The sequence below is a fragment of the Leucoraja erinacea genome, chromosome 24, assembly GCF_028641065.1.
Source record: "Leucoraja erinacea ecotype New England chromosome 24, Leri_hhj_1, whole genome shotgun sequence".
Classification (NCBI taxonomy): Eukaryota; Metazoa; Chordata; class Chondrichthyes; order Rajiformes; family Rajidae; genus Leucoraja; species Leucoraja erinaceus.
This window is the reverse complement of record NC_073400.1, coordinates 7190886-7208088: the sequence shown is the minus strand read 5'-3', so window position 1 is coordinate 7208088 and position 17203 is coordinate 7190886.

The window sequence follows — 17203 nt, the reverse complement described above, 5'->3', positions numbered from 1 at the left end:
CGCAAATTGGAGGAACAGCACTTCATATTTCGCATTAACTTCTGTAACTTCAATTAGCCTTTGAATTTCCCACTCTCTCCATCCCTTCCCCCTTCCCATTTCCCCAACCAGTCTTACTGTCTCCGACTACATTTTATCTCTGTACCGCCCACTCCCCTGACATCAGTCTGAAGAAGGGTCTCGACCTGAAACGTCACCCATTCCTCTCCAGTGATGCTGCCAGTCCCGCTGAGTTACACCAGCATTTTGTGTCTATCTTTGATTTAAACCAGCATCTGCAGTTCTTTCCTCCACATCTTGCAAGGGCACTATCCCCTGCTCTCAAATTCTTACCCATGGGCACAGTGCCACGATCCCCAATACCTAGGCACCTGTAATTGTCCCTGTACTGTGGCGTATTTATTCAGGTCCATTGATGCGTCCTTGAACATTGCCGAGTCTACCGACTCCATGCAGTCCCGGAGTCTCTTACCTCAACGTATCGTATCTCCCTCCGCACTGCCCCTCCCCTCCACATTGTCACTGCCCTCCGCATCGCCCCTCCGCCCAGCCCCTCCGCATGTCCCCTACCCTCCGCCTGATCCGTACCCCACCCTCCGCACAGCACCTCCCAATGGGCTGCTCTACTACACCTAGCTTTCTTTTTGTTGGCTTCAATCCAACAGCTGCCTTTTGAAATTTCCCGCTGCTGCTCTGATGTGAAAATAGACTGACAACCAATCCAACGAGCAGCTTTTAAAGTCTCCCGCTACCTCGCCAAAAGGGAGATACACTGCCACAGCCAATGCAATGGCTGTCTTCCGAAATCTCCCACTGTTGTTCCAACACTGAAGAACGGTTTCGGCCCGAAACGTTGCCTATTTCCTTCCCTCCATAGATGCTGCTGCACCCACTGAGTTTCTCCAGCATTTTTGTCTACCTTCAATTTTCCAGCATCTGCAGTTCCTTCTTAAACACTGAAATAAACTTGTTTATGATTTTGATTTTGCTTTTACAGACCAGTGAGAAGTGGTATACTACTAGCCTTAACTAACCCTCTTTGTAACTAAAGAGAATAATTAAAATAGCAGAACAATGAACAGAACTAGTTGTTCTTTTCATTTCACACAACAATAAATGTCTGAAATGTCATTGATTATGAACTAAGATTGAACAATTTTGCTAGTGTTTATGAAAATATTGGCTCTGAATTTCCAGAGAGAGAAAGGCACAGATCCCTGTAGAAAGAGAAGCACAAACCAGCAGTCAATGTAATGACTATCTTCCTTTGCCCAAAATGCAATACATCGTTCCTAGTAACTACTTGACATATTAACATATTTAGTAACGCCTCTGTTTGATCAAATTGTAGGTATATTACAAAACCTACCTGAATCGTCGTTGAGAATCTGCCCCAGGCCGTGTGTGTGATTTTGGCGCTGTTTAGAGGGGGCGGGTTTAAAACGCGATTTTTACTAGGCTGTTGCAATCGAAAATGTTCAGCCTAGTAAATCATTAACGAAAAAAATCGCTGAAAGACCCCGTCGCAAAAGGTATTATTAGTTTTTATGGCCTTGTATAATAGTTATAGTAGTTTAAAAATCACTCTCTCAACCCGCAACCTCTCGCAGCCCCAGGGTTTTATAAAGCAAACAATTAAAGGTATGTACCTTATTTTTACATTAAAAGGGGCTTCTTAAGACCCCTGTATATAAAGTTTTCTATAGCGAGTAGCTCATTTTGGGCTCTTTATATCCCGCAGTATTTTTCTGGGCATTTGAGGGCACAAATTCAGCGCAATGTGAACGTTCTAAACCAGCGCGTTCACAGGAACCCACTAGAAAGCCGATTTAAAATGGACTTTAATTTACAGCAATTGAACACTAAATTCCTTCCATTTGGCCTATAAATTAATGTAAATGAGATTTAAAAATCATGTTTTATTGTGAATTATTTGTGAATATTATTTGGACACTTAGGCTATTTAAAAATGTTAATCATTTATTAAGAAATGGATAGATGTTTAGATCTAGTAATTGAAGTTTGAAATTAGCTACAATTGGTAACTAACTAATTATATGCTTTAATTTCAGGTCATCCAAGTAAGATTATTTTATATTTGTTTCAGAATGGTTCAATCTATGATAATTGAAAATTTCATTCAGTTCTCTTAATTTTTAAGAAGGTTATGGGCTTTTGACTGTCCATGATCACAGCTTTTTTGTTATGTCCATAGAAAATCAATAGGGAACAAGATGCTAATTTCCGAGTATGAAAATGGCCATAACTTTTTTTATTACTTGAGATATGAAAGTGAATTAGGTGTCAAATTAAACTTATTTTTATGCTTTATCTGATGGGATAAATTGCAGACTTGATTTTTTATATCTCAAAATTTTGTAAGATTGCTACAAATTGTTTCAAAAATAACTTTAAAAACCTATGATGCAATTGGACTCACGTCGCAGCGGCCTCTGCAGTCCGTCTGTCTTTTTTTTTTTGTCTCGTTTGAATGTAGTTTATAGTGTTTTTTTTAATGGGGTATGTGTGTGGGGGGCGGGGGGAACTTTTAAATCTTTTCCCGGTATGGAGAACCCGACCTTTTCTCTGTCGGGTCTCCGTTGTCGTTGCACCGTGGAGCGGCCTCCAACCGGAACGACCGGGGGCTCCAGTCACGGAGCGGCGGACTTACTTCCATCGCGGAGCTGGCCGAGTTTGGAGCGGGAGGAACTGTGGTGACGCGCTGCTGCGGCCCGACCACAGAGACCCTGGAGATTCGGAGGGTCCAGCCGCAGGTCTGGTGGACAATATCACCGTGGACTTCTCCCACTCGAGTTGCGGGGTTGAGGATGACCTGGAGCGGGCCTTACACCACCAGGCGCGGCTTCAAATTGCCGTGGGACTTGCTAGCGCCCGCCGGGGACTCCAACACCAAGACCCGGAGCGTGGCCTTCTTTGCATCGACCGGCGCGGCTTTAATGGCCGCGGGACACTTACCATCGCCCACTGGGGGCTTTGACTCTGACATCGGGAGGAGAATGGGGAGTGCAAGGGAGAGTTAAGACTTTGCCTTCCATCACAGCGAGGAGGGGATTCGCTGATGGATGTTTGTGTAAAATGTGTTGTGTCTTGGTTCTTCTACTTGTTTGTATAACTGCAGAAACCAAGTTTCGTTTGAACCTCAATGAGGTTCAAATGACAACAAATAAATTGTATCATTGTATGCAAGGTCAGTAGCCCAAAGTAGCCCATTTATTGATTTTTTTATTGGCTGCAACATTTTCTGTCAAAGCCATTTGGCAAGGTGCCTCATTGGGAGCAAGCACCTAGACCTCGCTAGGCTGCCAATGAGAATGGCCTCGGTGACAAATTGCACGGAAGAGCAAAGGGACTTGGGAGTGCTGGTGCAGGATTCCCAAAAAGTTAATCTGCAAGTCTAATCGTTAGTGAAGAAGGCAAAGCATTTATTTCAAGAGGGCTAGAACACAAACACGGATGTATTGCTGAAGCTCTATGACGCACTGGTCAGGCCGCATTTGGAGTATTGTGCGCAATTTTGGGCACCATATCTGAGGAAGGATATGATGGCTCTGGAGAGGGTTAGGAGGAGGTTTACAAGAATGATACCAGGAATGAGTGGGTTAACTTATGATGAGCGTTTGATGGCACTGGGCCTGTACTAACTGTAGTTTAGAAGAATGCGGGGGGGGGTTCTCATTGAAATGTTCCGAATAGTGAAAGGCTTGGATAGAGTGGATGTGGAGAGAGTGTTTCCACTTGTGGTAGGTCGTAGCCTTGGAATTAAGGGATGTTCCTTTAGGAAGGAGATGAAGTGGAATTTCTTTTGTCAGAGGGTGGTGAATTTGTGGAATTAATTGCCATAGAAGGCTGTTTAGGCCAAGTCAATTGATATTTTAAAGGCAGAGATAGATAGATTCTTGATTAATACGAGTGTCTGGGGTTATGGGGAGAAGGCAGGAGAATGGGGTTAAGAGGGAAAGATAGATAAATCGGGATTGAATGGCATAGTAGACTTGATGGGCCGAAGGGCCTAATTCTGCCTCTATCACTATGACTGGCAATGAGAATGAACTCTGTGCCAATCTTTCCTGCATGGTCAGAGTCTACTTACCAATGCCACCCTCCAGATGGCAGTAGTGAGTACGAGATGATTGTCTATATCTTTATAGATTGTGGATTTGCAAACAAGGTTTGGAAATTGATACAGGAGAGGAAATCGCTATCAAAACAAGGGGGGGACACAATTTGGGGGAGTCCGATTTCTAGGCGGCCACGCGCGCACACACACACACACACACACACACACGCAAGGCTTCGACCGTGGGCCCTGTGGACGGTAACATCAGGAGGTGACCAGGTTGGTGACTGACTCCGAACTCCAGCAACAGCCCTGAATCGTGGGACTTGGCCCATTCGCGGGGTCTTTCATCACCCAGCGCATCTTAAAAACGACCGGCGGGGGCTTCAACATCGGGACCCTCGATCGCCTCGATGCAGCAATTTGTTTTTAAGCTGCGCCGGGTCGATACAGCTCTTAGAAAGCGTCTAATACCCGCTTGAATCTTTCAAATGCTACAATGTGATAAATAACATTTAAGCTAATAAAACTGAAGCAAATAAAGGCAAACAGAAGAACCAACCTTGGAGGGAGAGGGAGATAGAGATGGGGAAAACATACTAACTAAAGTGAGTGACCGTGAATAAGGGACTTACCTGCAAGCCAGCCAGGAAACCCGTTCGACTGGAGCCCTTAATGACCAGGCCCGTTTATATCTTTCCCATCCGATACCCGTTTAAATCGTTACCATCCACCAATACATCCAATTAGTTCAAATGGTAATTGTAACCGCATCAGACAGCTTTAAGAAGTTCTCCGTGAATACCTTCAGTAATACTTGAAAGTCAAAACACAATTGGTGACACATCATGTTCATACGATGTTAATAGGGACATTTAACAAGCGCTTAACAGTGACACCCCCACTGTCTCACGGAAAGCGGAGATTTTAATAGATATTTTTTTCACTGAATTTCAAAATCCGGATTGCAAAACATAGGGGGGATTCTCCCCCACCTCTCTAAACATGGGAGGGACGTGTGTCTCCCGTCCCCTGTCCCCCCCCCCTCGGGATTTCCGCCCATGCTTGCCTAGGTTCATCCCAAACAGTTATGCAACAGACGATTCTCTAATCTACGAGCTGTTCCCCGAGATGTGTAGTAAGATCATCAAACATTGGGATGTAATGTTAAAATTGTACAAGGCATTGGTGAGACCAAATCTGGAGTATGGTGTACAATTTTGGTCGCCCAATTATAGGAAGGATGTCAATAAAATAGAGAGAGTACAGAGGAGATTTACTAGAATCTTGCCTGGGTTTCAACAACTAAGTTACAGAGATAGGTTGAATAAGTTAGGTCTTTATTCTCTGGAGTGCAGAAGGTTAAGGGGGGGACTTGATAGAGGTCTTTAAAATGATGAGAGAGGGATAGACAGAGTTGATGTGGACAAGCTTTTCCCTTTGAGAATAGGGAAGATTCAAACAAGAGGACATGACTTCAGAATTAAGGGACAGAAGTTTAGGGGTAACATGAGGGGGAACTTCTTTACTCAGAGAGTGGTAGCGGTGTGGAATGAGCTTCCAGTGGAAGTGTCGGCAGGTTCATTGGTATCATTTAAAAATAAATTGGATAGGCATATGGATGAGAAGGGAATGGAGGGTTATGGTATGAGTGCAGGCAGGTGGGACTAAGGGAAAAAAAGTTGTCTGGCACGGACTTGTAGGGCCGAGGTGGCCTGTTTCCGTGCTGTAATTGTTATATGGTTATATGATGATGGAAGATTGTTCACACGGTCTTCCCGAAACGTGTTGGTTGTCCAGTACCACAGGATGCCTCCAAGTGAATGTTGGTGCCCGGCACATTCCATGCTGCAGGAGTATGTTCTGAACCTGTTTTAGTCTCCTCTAAAGGCTTGAGGGTAACGACTACAATCTCAGGTCCTTCTGCCTCTGGATACTGAGGAGTTGAGTTCTGTGTTACAGCCCTGCAAACATTTAAAAGTTGTATTATTCAAAGAGGCCACAAGAGTGGCATTGGTAGATACAAAATGCTGGAAAATTTTGCAGCATCTCTGGACAGAAGGAATGGGTGACGTTTCAGGTCGAGACCCTTCTTCAGACTATTGTCAAGGGAATGGGCGGTACAGAGATAAAATGTAGTCGGAGACAGTAAGACTGGTGGGAGAATATTCAAGGGGGAGGGGATGGAGAGAGAGCGAAAGCAAGGGATACTTCGATAGAGAAGCCAATGTTCATACCGCTGGGGTGTAAGCTCCCCAAGCGAAATTTGAGGTGCTGTTCCTCCAATTTGCGCTGGGCCTCACTTTGACAATGGAGGAGTCCCAGGACAGAAAGATTAGATTGGGAATGGGTGGGGGAGTTAAAGTACTGAGCCACCGGGAGATCAGATAGGTTAAGACAGACTGAGCGGAGGTGTTCAGCGAAACGATCGCTGAGTTGCGCTTGGTCTCGCCGATGTGGAGAATATATAGAAGTCTGACATAGGTATCGTTACTATTGGGATGTTTCATCGATTAATGTAAGGCCATGGAAATGGCATCTGCCTTGGATCTGTTCCGACTAGGTGAACTGCAGTGGATCGGGGTTGGCTGGGAGGATTGAGTTAATGTGCACCATCACCAGCCTCTCAACGTTCCACATGATGTTGGAGGTCAGAGCCACTGGATAGTAGTCTTTTTGACATGCCGCCTTGCTTTTCTTTGGCCTTTGTTAGATGCAAATGGTAAGAGGACTTTAAGTTAGTCAGGGTTCTATTTTAATGGAGAACCCAGACAAACTATGGACAAACTATGTTGACCTCTTCTGTAGAAGTCTGGTGGAACCCAGTCTCTTGGGGGAGTCATGGGTCTCAAAGGTTGACCTTGATCCGAGGCATCCCTGCAACTCCCGCTGACTTCCCTGCATCATTCTGTAGAGATGCACAAACCAAATGGAAACATGTCCCACCAATTCATTTGGCAATGAACCAGGATGAAGTAGTCCATGGCCATTAGAAGATGCCAATGTCTACCTTCTGGCATGGATGGGCCAGCCACCTCCTTACTGAAGCTTTGTGACTTGCAGTTCTAACACATTCAGAAACACCTCACTTATGCCTTGATTAGTCCCAAGCCTCTGAAAATTACTTTCATGTGGACAGTTCCACCCTACAGGGCATGGTCAACCTTCAGGTTTAAGAAGGAACTGCAGATGCTGGAAAATCGAAGGTAGACAAAAGTGCTGGAGAAACTTAGCGGGTGCAGCAGCATCTATGGAGCGAAGGAAATAGGCAATGTTTCGGGCCGAAACCCTTCAGGGTTTTGGCCCGAAACATTGCCTATTTCCTTCGCTCCATAGATGCTGCTTTACCCGCTAAGTTTCACCAGCACTTTTGTCTACCTATGGCCAACCTGCAGTATGTGCACTTGTATCACATTTGGAATCACCGCTCTCTGGTCCCAATTCAAGAAACCTGATTTCTTCACTCTCCCGCACCTCCCATTCACTCCACCCAACAAGGTATATTTACACACCAGCCTCAAAGAAACACCTTTATGGGCCTGTCCCGCTTGCCGATTTTTTAGGCAACTGCCGGTGACTGTCATAGTCGTAGCAGGTCGCCGAAAAACCTGCGACAACCTACGTCATCCAGACGACAACCTACGACAGCACCTACGTCAGGAGAAGTCAAACTACGCTCATTGGCGCCAAACCCACTGTTGCTGAAAATGTTTCAACATGTTGAAAATTTAGCGGCGACCAGAAAGACGTTACGACTCTTTGCGCGACTGAGGAGACTACTCCCGGTTACCACCGGCGAACATGTGGCGACAAACTAGTCCCCTAAGTGGGACAGGCCCATGACAGGTCGCTTGCCAATCTCTTTGGTTGTCACAGGAAATTTTCATTAGCTTGCTATTGAGAAATGCCATCTTCCAAATTAGTCATTGTCTCCTCTTTGAACAACCCTGACAGCGGCATCACTGCAGCACTCCACATCCATGCACAAAGCCCGACAATGCAGTCAACAATGCGACAGCAATCTCAACATTGCAATTGTGCAGCTGCCCTTGCTAATGTGGCCAACGTCAGCTCAAAGGTTGCAACCAGTCATTTGCAGTTCCTGGCCAAACTGAAATGTCTGCCAAAGAGAAGTTTCTTAAACTGAATCGTATTAAAAATGATGGCCCGGCCTCTTTTTCTACTCGTGTATAGTTTATCGTCATTGGAGAATAGGGCCAACTGTGGCAGGGATGAGAGGAAATTCCTTCAGCTAAAGGAAAATCTCCACCCAAGTGAGCTGTGGCTCAAGGTCACTGAGTACAATCAGGATGGAAAAGACTGTTTGTTATTAAAGGAAACAATGGCAAGTGGGTTAGTGCAGGAATTAAGCACCAAGGCATAAATTCAGTCATGTCCTCATCTTATGGCAGGGCAAGCGTGAGGGGCTGAATGGCCTACTCCTGCTTCTATTCTTATGTGGAAAAGGGCGGCTGCAGTCAGGGGTACTGAGAAACACACCATCTTTTGACCACCACCCCCCACCCCCATTACCCCCTTCACCAGCAAAACATGTTGCCTACCTCTTCTTCTAAATGGGAGCATTTTGTTCAACCTTGGAACGTCAGCAATACCTTTGGCCCTCAGGAATATTTCCACTCATTATCCCTACAGGGAAAGTGTCTGAATTTGCTCTATTTCTCAAGCTGGATGACATATCTACTGCACCCACGTCTGCCGTCTCTGCTCACGGAAACAGCTATCATTACATCGTTTTCCGACACACACTGCTCATTCGTACAGACTGAGAATTATGCTTTTTGATCGGGGGATTTGTGTTCTGTCCATAGCAGCCACAAAATATTCTCCAGTGGAAACTTGAAGCTCCAGGGGAGGAGCAAACATGCTCTGGAAAACAGTGATGTGGCTTAGGTCTCAGAAAACTGTACATTTTTTACAGGGACAAAGTCAATTTTATATATTCTGCCCAACTTTAGCCTCACAAATGACTAATACATTCCAGTTGAAGCTTACTAAAGATGATTCATAGTTTGGGGAACCGTGCAAAACCCTGTGTCAACATTCAAATACCAGGGATGGTGATTAAGTCAATATCCGCACCCTGCAATAATCAGTGAAAGGCAGACTCCTTTTTTTCATCGTTTTTTCAAACAAATGCAAGAAAGTCACGTAGGTACAGGTATAAAGAAGGAGAGAGACTGAACTGAGACAATGGCTATTATACTCCTTGGCATAATTACATATGATCGCTAACATCTAATTATAAGTTTTGTTTCATGAATAACCATTTTCTCAAACTAGAGATTTAATCCTGGGACCTGGTTATTTTCCTGATGAGAAGGCATCCCCTTGATCCCATCCTTTTCTTCGAAGGTCACGTACATTGGTCATTGATCCGCAAACTGTGCCTAACAACTCGTTCTTTGTCAGTTTAGTTTAGTTTAGTTTATGATTGTCACGTGTACCAAGGTACAGTGAAAAGCTTTTTTTTTTGTTCGTGCCATCCAGTCAGTGTAAAAACTATACATGTTTACAATCAAGCTGTCCATCGTGTACAGACCCAGGATAAAGGGAATAACGTTCAGTGCAAGATAAAATAAAGTCCGATTAAAGATAGACTGAGTCTCCGATGAGGTAGATGGCAAGTCAGGATCAGTGATAGGGTAGGAAGGACAAAGAAGAGAAGAGATTTAACTTTTTTTCGTCTTCCATCACAAGGAGGAATATGGAGGAGTCACTGTGGTGGATGTTTATGTTAAAATGTATTTTGTGTGTTCCATTGCTTTTTATTGGTATGATTCTCTGCCAGAAATAGAGGTGGAGGTAGCTGGTCTTTGTGATAGAGAAACAAGAAACAATGCTCCGGATTAAATATGATATCAAGATTGCATATAATCAGGCAGGGAGAAGTTGGGCAAACAAGGCAAAGAAATACACAATACATTGGAATGTGGAAATGTATAAACATTGGAACCTGCCAGTAAATGTCCAAAAATCCCTGGTTAAGAAATCAATCAGGATACCTTTCTCTATTTGGTGAGGCATCGAGAAAAGACCAGGAGAAATGTATAAAACAATAAAGGCGGCACAGTGATACAACTGTTAAAGCTACTGTCTTACAGAACCAGAGACCTGAGTTCAATCCTGACCTCAGGTGCTCAGAATTTGCACATCTTCTCCATATCTGCCTGTGCTTCCCCTGCGTGCTCTGGTTCCTCCCATATCCCAAAAATGTGTGGGCATGTAGGTTAATTAGCCTCTGTGAATTGCCCTTGGTATGTAAGGAGTGGATGAAAAAGTGGGATAACATTCGAACTAATGTGAACGGGTGATCAATGCTCAGCGTGGACTTGGTCGGTTGAAGGAACGTTTTCCAAGCTATGTCTCTAATCTAAACTAAATGAGTTTGATCATAGTCAGCATACTATTACGGTTCTGTTCACTGCACTGCAGGAAGGGTACAATTGCACAGTAAAGGGTATTAAGCAGAGTTACCAGGGCTGGATATTTTCCAGTATGAGGGGAGATTTGGGAGACTAAAGTTGTTTTCTGTGAAGCAAAGGTGGTGGATGCACGATTGAATGGAAATATGAAGAGTTGAGATGTGTCTACTTAGAATGGATAGGCAGGATGCATAGATGTTAGCAGAGAAATAGGAGAATATTTTCGTCCATTTTTGGATGAAAACATAGACCTATACCTTATAACCCCAACAAATGGTGCAGGGAGAAACCAAAGGATGAGCAGATGGTTGTTTTAAACTGCAAGCTTGCTGTCAAAGAGTTGCCCAGTCAAATAAAGCTTGTCCCCACCAAGCACAAGCCCAATCAAGCTGACTTCACTGTTCTATGAATCATTATATTGTGATTCTATGATCTATAAATTCATCATATCACACGGCAATATCAGTAAGATCTCAAGCAGTGTCACCATGCCTCAAAGTATTTCCACTGATATATTTTCATCATATCTGTGCAAGTTCTCTGAATGCACGCATTCACACTGCAAATGCTATTTCCCAGCTCAATGATATTTTCTGTTTGCTTTGAATGAAAGAGATCAAGTCGCTTACGGGAACATTGCCCAGAATTTCTTTCTTTTTGGAATGCAGACAGCAAAGCCTACTGCTTGAGCGCAAGTTGGATCCAATATCCATTGCGTTAAGAAAGGTTGCATTGTTTACGATAGAAATGGTGGAGGCAAAACCATAGGGTTGGGAAGCAAACGGAAAGACGGACTGGATTTATTTAACACACTGTTATACAGTACTTTCCAGACAATTAAATTATCTTGAAGCCAGGTGATTATTGATGTGTTGCAAAATATATGAGCTGTTGTTACACAGATTTAAAAAATCCTAAAATCTATATAAAGTCTATTCTGTCTTGACTGGTTTCACAAAAAAAAAAATTCTGCAGTGGTGAATGAACAACTTGCTTTTAAAGGATTTCTCCGGGTAGCATCATAACTTTGAAATAATTTTTTAAGAAGGTCTTTCTATTGCAATTGTTTTGGCTTCATTAATGATAGGATTTAAGTCATTTGCGATCTATGCTTGTTAGTTCTTCCAAAGCTCCAAGGATGCAAATGCTATTCCCTCTCATGTACTTGCTGTGCTGAAACCGAGATTCATTGACCCCTGTGGCACACCACTATGATCCTCACTGAGAGATCCTCACTAGAGATTCACCATAGAACCAATGCCAATGTTGACTGGGATTAAGCAAGGCTGCTTCAATGCTTTAACCTTCCTTCCTATCTTCTTCATTTAAATTATCTGCATTCATTTAATGTACCCTATTGGAGTGTAGTTAATATTGCAAACAGGGAACTGTTGAACATTAATTGCTTCCACTCCAGAGACAAGATCACTCCAAACTCAATCAGAGTTTAACAATGTTACACAGTTTAATATTCAGATGAATGTTAGACAAGACTCCGAGCGAACTCCCTACGTGTTGAAGGTAGACAGAGTTTTAACATTCAGCCAATCCTTTAGCACAAGGAAATAGGACCCTCCTATTGCTTCGAGGTTGACAATAGACAATAGGTGCAGGAGTACAGCTCCGCCATTCACTGTGATCATGGCTGATCATTCACAATCAGTACCCCGTTCCTGCCTTCTCCCCATATCCCTTGACTCCACTATCTTTAAGAGCTCCATCGAACTCTCTCTTGAAAGCATCCAGATAATTGGCCTCCACTGCCTTCTGAGGCAGAGAATTCCACAGATTCACAACTCTCTGGATGAAAATGTTTTTCCTCATCTCCATTCTAAATGGCCTACCCCTTATTCTTAAATTGTGGCCCCTGGTTCTGGACTCCCCCAACATCGGGAACATGTTTCCTGTCTCTAGCGTGTCCAAACCTTTAATAATCTTATATGTTTCAATAAGATTTCCTCTCATCCTTCTAAACTCCACAGTATACAAGCCCAGTCGCTCCACTCTATCAACATATGACAGTTGCGCTATCCCGGGAATTAACCTTGTAAGCCTACGCTGCACTCCCTCATTAGCAAGAATGTCCTTACTCAATCTAGGGGACCAAAACTGCACACAATACTCCAGGTGTGGTCTCACTAGGGCCCTGTACAACTGCAGAAGGACCTCTTTGCTCCTATACTCTTGTTATGAAGTGCAACATACCATTAGTTTTTTTTCACTGTCTGCTGTGCCTGAATGTTTACTTACAGTAAGTAATGAACAAGGACACCCAGATCTCGTGGTACTTCCCCTTTTCCTAACTTTACACCATTCAGATAATAATCTGGCTTCCTGTTCTTGCCACCAAAGTGGATAACCTCACATTTATTGAGATTTGAATTTGTTCACTAAGATAATGGGCCTCACAATAAACATCTGGAAGACCAGCCATTATGCCATGTTCAACATTGACAATCAAAACCTATGATGTGACCCAGGTCACCATCCATATCTTGGGATCTGCTTCTCAGCAAAGGCAACCCTCTCAATGTATGGAACCCCAGCGATTTGCAGGACCAAAGAAAGACCATGATTGACACTACTCCCCACATTGTCTTGAAGTTCTCAGCTGTTGATGATTATGTCCAGGGCACGTTTTGATGGATGTACGTTGCATTGCCATTCTAGGGGGCAGATCGTTGGCCATGATGAAGGGGCAACTGAAGAGGATTGGTAGAGTGCTTCACGACATTTACCAACCATGCTGATGTAATCTTGAACTTCCATCCTAAAGTCCTTTGCCATTTTGAAAAGAGTCCTCCAACCTGCCTCTTTGACTATTCCATTGCTTACATCATCTAACTTTCTGCTTGGTTCGTGTTCCCCGGCCCCCTTTTTATGTCACTTAACATTATGCGGCAAGATTGAATCAGTGTGTTATTGTAGACAATGTTATACCTGCATTGAGCAAAACAAAAATTGCTGCAGTAACTCAGAGACAGCTTTCTCACCCCAACTACAATTAGTCAGAAGAAGATCCTGACTAGAAATGTCACCTATCCATATTTCCAGAGATGCTGCTTGACCTGCTGAGGTACTCCAGCATTGTGTTTTTTGGCTCAAGATACTAGCATCTGCAGTCTACTTTATAGTGCTTTGAGTTGTCATTCATTTAAACAACTTTAACTTAATTTTAATGTAGTATGGTATGACATTTCTTAGGAATGCCCTCATGTAGTTCACAAGATTACACCATCAATTGTGCATTGGCATTAGTTTTTTGAAGTTCTTAGGAGATGAATGTTGGACAAGACTCAGAGCAAACTCCTTACTCGTGTTGATGGTGGACAGATTTTTAATGTTCAGCCAATCTTTCAGCACAGGCAAATAGGATCATCCAATGTTAATTACAGCAATCCAATGGTTCTCCATTAGATTTCTCAAATCTAGGAGTGTAGCTTGAGCCATGTACATTTCTGCTAAGAGGTCTCCCAAACGTTTCAAGGTCTCAGTTATTTTTACTTTTAGTCCTTTTAAAAATGTATTTCTGTTTGTAGAAACTCTATGAGCGCAAACTTTCTTTCTATATCTTTCAGCATATTTCTGAATGTCGTATGACATTATTCCATTAACAACTTCCAACGTGTGATATAATAATAATAATAATAACTTTATTTGTTAAGCACCTTAAAAACAACCAAAGCTGACCAAAGTGCTGTACAGAAAAAAGAAAACAAGCAAGACATCATAAAACAGGCAGAACAACAGAACATACAACTAACACGAGGCGCATAAATTACATACAAAAATCCAAACAATAAATTAAAAAAACATAAAACACGAGTACGAACAACGCAGCAAAACCAAGCAAATAAAGTTAATAAACAATTCAACACCTCACTGGTCTACAAAGGCCATGGAGAATAGATATGTCTTCAGGAGTGATTTAAAAACAGCTAGAGAAGGGGCCTGTTTAACGTGCAGAGGCAATTCATTCCACAATCTCGGAGCCGACACAGCAAAGGCACGGTCCCCTCTGAGCTTCCGCTTAGTCTTTGGCTCAATCAGGAGCAGCTGATCATCTGACCTGAGAGAGCGGGAGGGCGAATAAGGGTGAAGAAGCTCAGATAGGTAGGACGGGGCAAGACCACTTAGGGATTTAAAAGTAAATAAAAGAATTTTAAAACGAATCCTATACTGAATAGGCAGCCAGTGGAGAGAGGCCAAAAGGTGAGAAACATGATCATGCTTTCGTGTGCCAGTCAAGAGACGAACAGCTGCATTCTGTACCATCTGGAGACGGGCGATGGAGGACCGACTAACCCCCAGATACAGTGCATTGCAGTAATCCAGCCGGGTGGTAACAAAGGCGTGGATTACCGTCTCAAAGTGCTGCCTTGACAAAATCGGCTTTATTTTTGCCAGCTGCCTCAGATGGAAAAAACCAGATTTAACAACAGCCCTCACCTGACAGTCAAATCTAAGCTCAGGGTCCACTTTAATCCCCAGGTTCGTGATGTTAGGTTTGAGATATGCAGACAAAGAGCCTAGATCAACAGGGGGGGCCCCAGAGGTGCCACCAAAGATCATTACCTCTGTCTTGTTATCATTAAATTTTAAAAAGTTCAGTGACATCCAGGCCTTTATGTCACTGAGACACTCAAGCAAGAGGCCGACAGAGTGTACACCCCCCTTTCCCAGAGGCACATAAAGCTGACTGTCATCAGCATAAAAGTGGAATGAAATCCCGTGCTTCCTAAGGATGGAACCGAGTGGGAGCAAATAGAGTGAAAAGAGGAGAGGGCCAAGAACTGAGCCCTGTGGGACCCCACACGAGAGAGGAGCTGAGGAGGATACAGAGTCCCCAAGGCTGACACAAAAAGTTCGATCAGCCAAGTACGACCTGAACCACTCCAGTGCTATGCCCCTGATACCCACCCACTGCTCCAAACGGGAGATCAAAATTTCATGATCCACTGTGTCAAAGGCAGCTGACAAATCTAAAAGCACGAGGACAACACAGTCACCTTGATCAGTAGCCAAAAAAATATCATTAAAAACCCTCAAAAGGGCCGATTCTGTGCTGTGCCGGGACTTAAAACCGGACTGGAAAACCTCCAAAACGTCATGTTCCTCCAAAAAGGCCATCAATTGCCTGTGCACGATCCTCTCTAGGACTTTTGATAAAAAAGGCAGTTTGGAGATAGGCCTGAAATTCCCAAGAACTGCAGGGTCAAGAGCAGGTTTCTTAATCAGGGGTTGTACTACTGCATGTTTAAAAAGCGCAGGAACAACACCCGAGGACAAACTGCTATTAACGACAGCGATAACAGATGGTCCTACAGTGGGCAACACCTCCTTAAACAGCCGAGGAGGAACAGCATCATTCGGAGAACCTGAGGGCTTTGAACGACCAACAATCTCATGCAAAAAGGAGAGAGACACCGGCTTAAAATGATCAAATACAGCCGTGCATGGAACAGATACCGAGGGGTCATAAGCAGATGGTGGGATTAGAGCTCTAAGCATAGCGACCTTATCAACAAAAAAGCGGAGGAAGTTCTCACACACAGCAGTGGACGCCTCCATACAGACTGCCTGCGGGGCATTAAGAACTGTGTTAATGGTGTTAAACAAAACACGAGGGCTGCGGCAGTCAGAGAGGATAATACCTGAGAAATGTTTCCTCTTAGCAGCTTTCACAACTTTCTGATAATGACACCAACTCTCCCTCAACATTTGAAATGACACCTGCAGTTTGTCTTTCTTCCACTTCCGCTCAGCTCTACGACACTCGCGCCTGACAGCACGAGTCGTGTCATTCATCCAGGGCTCAAATTTAGTTTTAGGCTGCCTGAACTTCAATGGAGCCACAGTGTCCAAAACAGTCTGGCAGGTGGAGTGAAGCCATGAGCTAAGCTCCTCTGTATCACACACAGACTCAGGAACGATGGAGTTCAGAGCAAAAGCAGCCGAGAACTGAACAGCAGTGGAGGGGCTAACAACACGACAGTGCCGAGCAGGAGCGCGAGGTCGAACTGCAGTAGGTGCAATAATAACCTCAAATAATACAGGCATATGGTCGGAAAACACGGCATCACAAATCACTAGATTAGAAACGGGCAAACAGACAAGCCTTTGCATTAGGGATTGTTTGTCATAATGGAGACACAAGCAATTGCAGATGCTGGAATCTTGAGCAAAACACAAAGTGCTGGAGGAACTCAACCAATCAGGCAGCATCTGTGGAGGAAATGGACAGATGACATTTCGGGTCAGGACCCTTCTTTAGACTGATTCAGACTTGCTATAATATATGCAACAGTCAAACAAAGAGTACAGAAACCACTAAAGAAGTCATTTGAAAAGGTTCCTAAAGCCTTTATCAATGGTGTCAAGTGAATAAAGGAATGTTCAAAGAGGTAAGTTTGAGGAGTCTTTTGAAGATTTAAGGGCCTGCCCCACTATACGAGTTTACCCAAGAGCTCTCCCGAGCTTTAAAAAAATCAAACTTGTGGTAAGTACGTAGCGGGTACGTCGGAGCTCGTGGACGTCTCTTAGCGGCTCGTAACGCTAATGGCAGGTACTCGGGAAACGCAGTAAGCTCGTGAAGTTTTTTCAACATGTTGAAAAATGTCCACGAGAGCCCCGAGTACCTACGAGCGGTAATTACCGTAATTCTCCGAGTTCGAATCAGGGA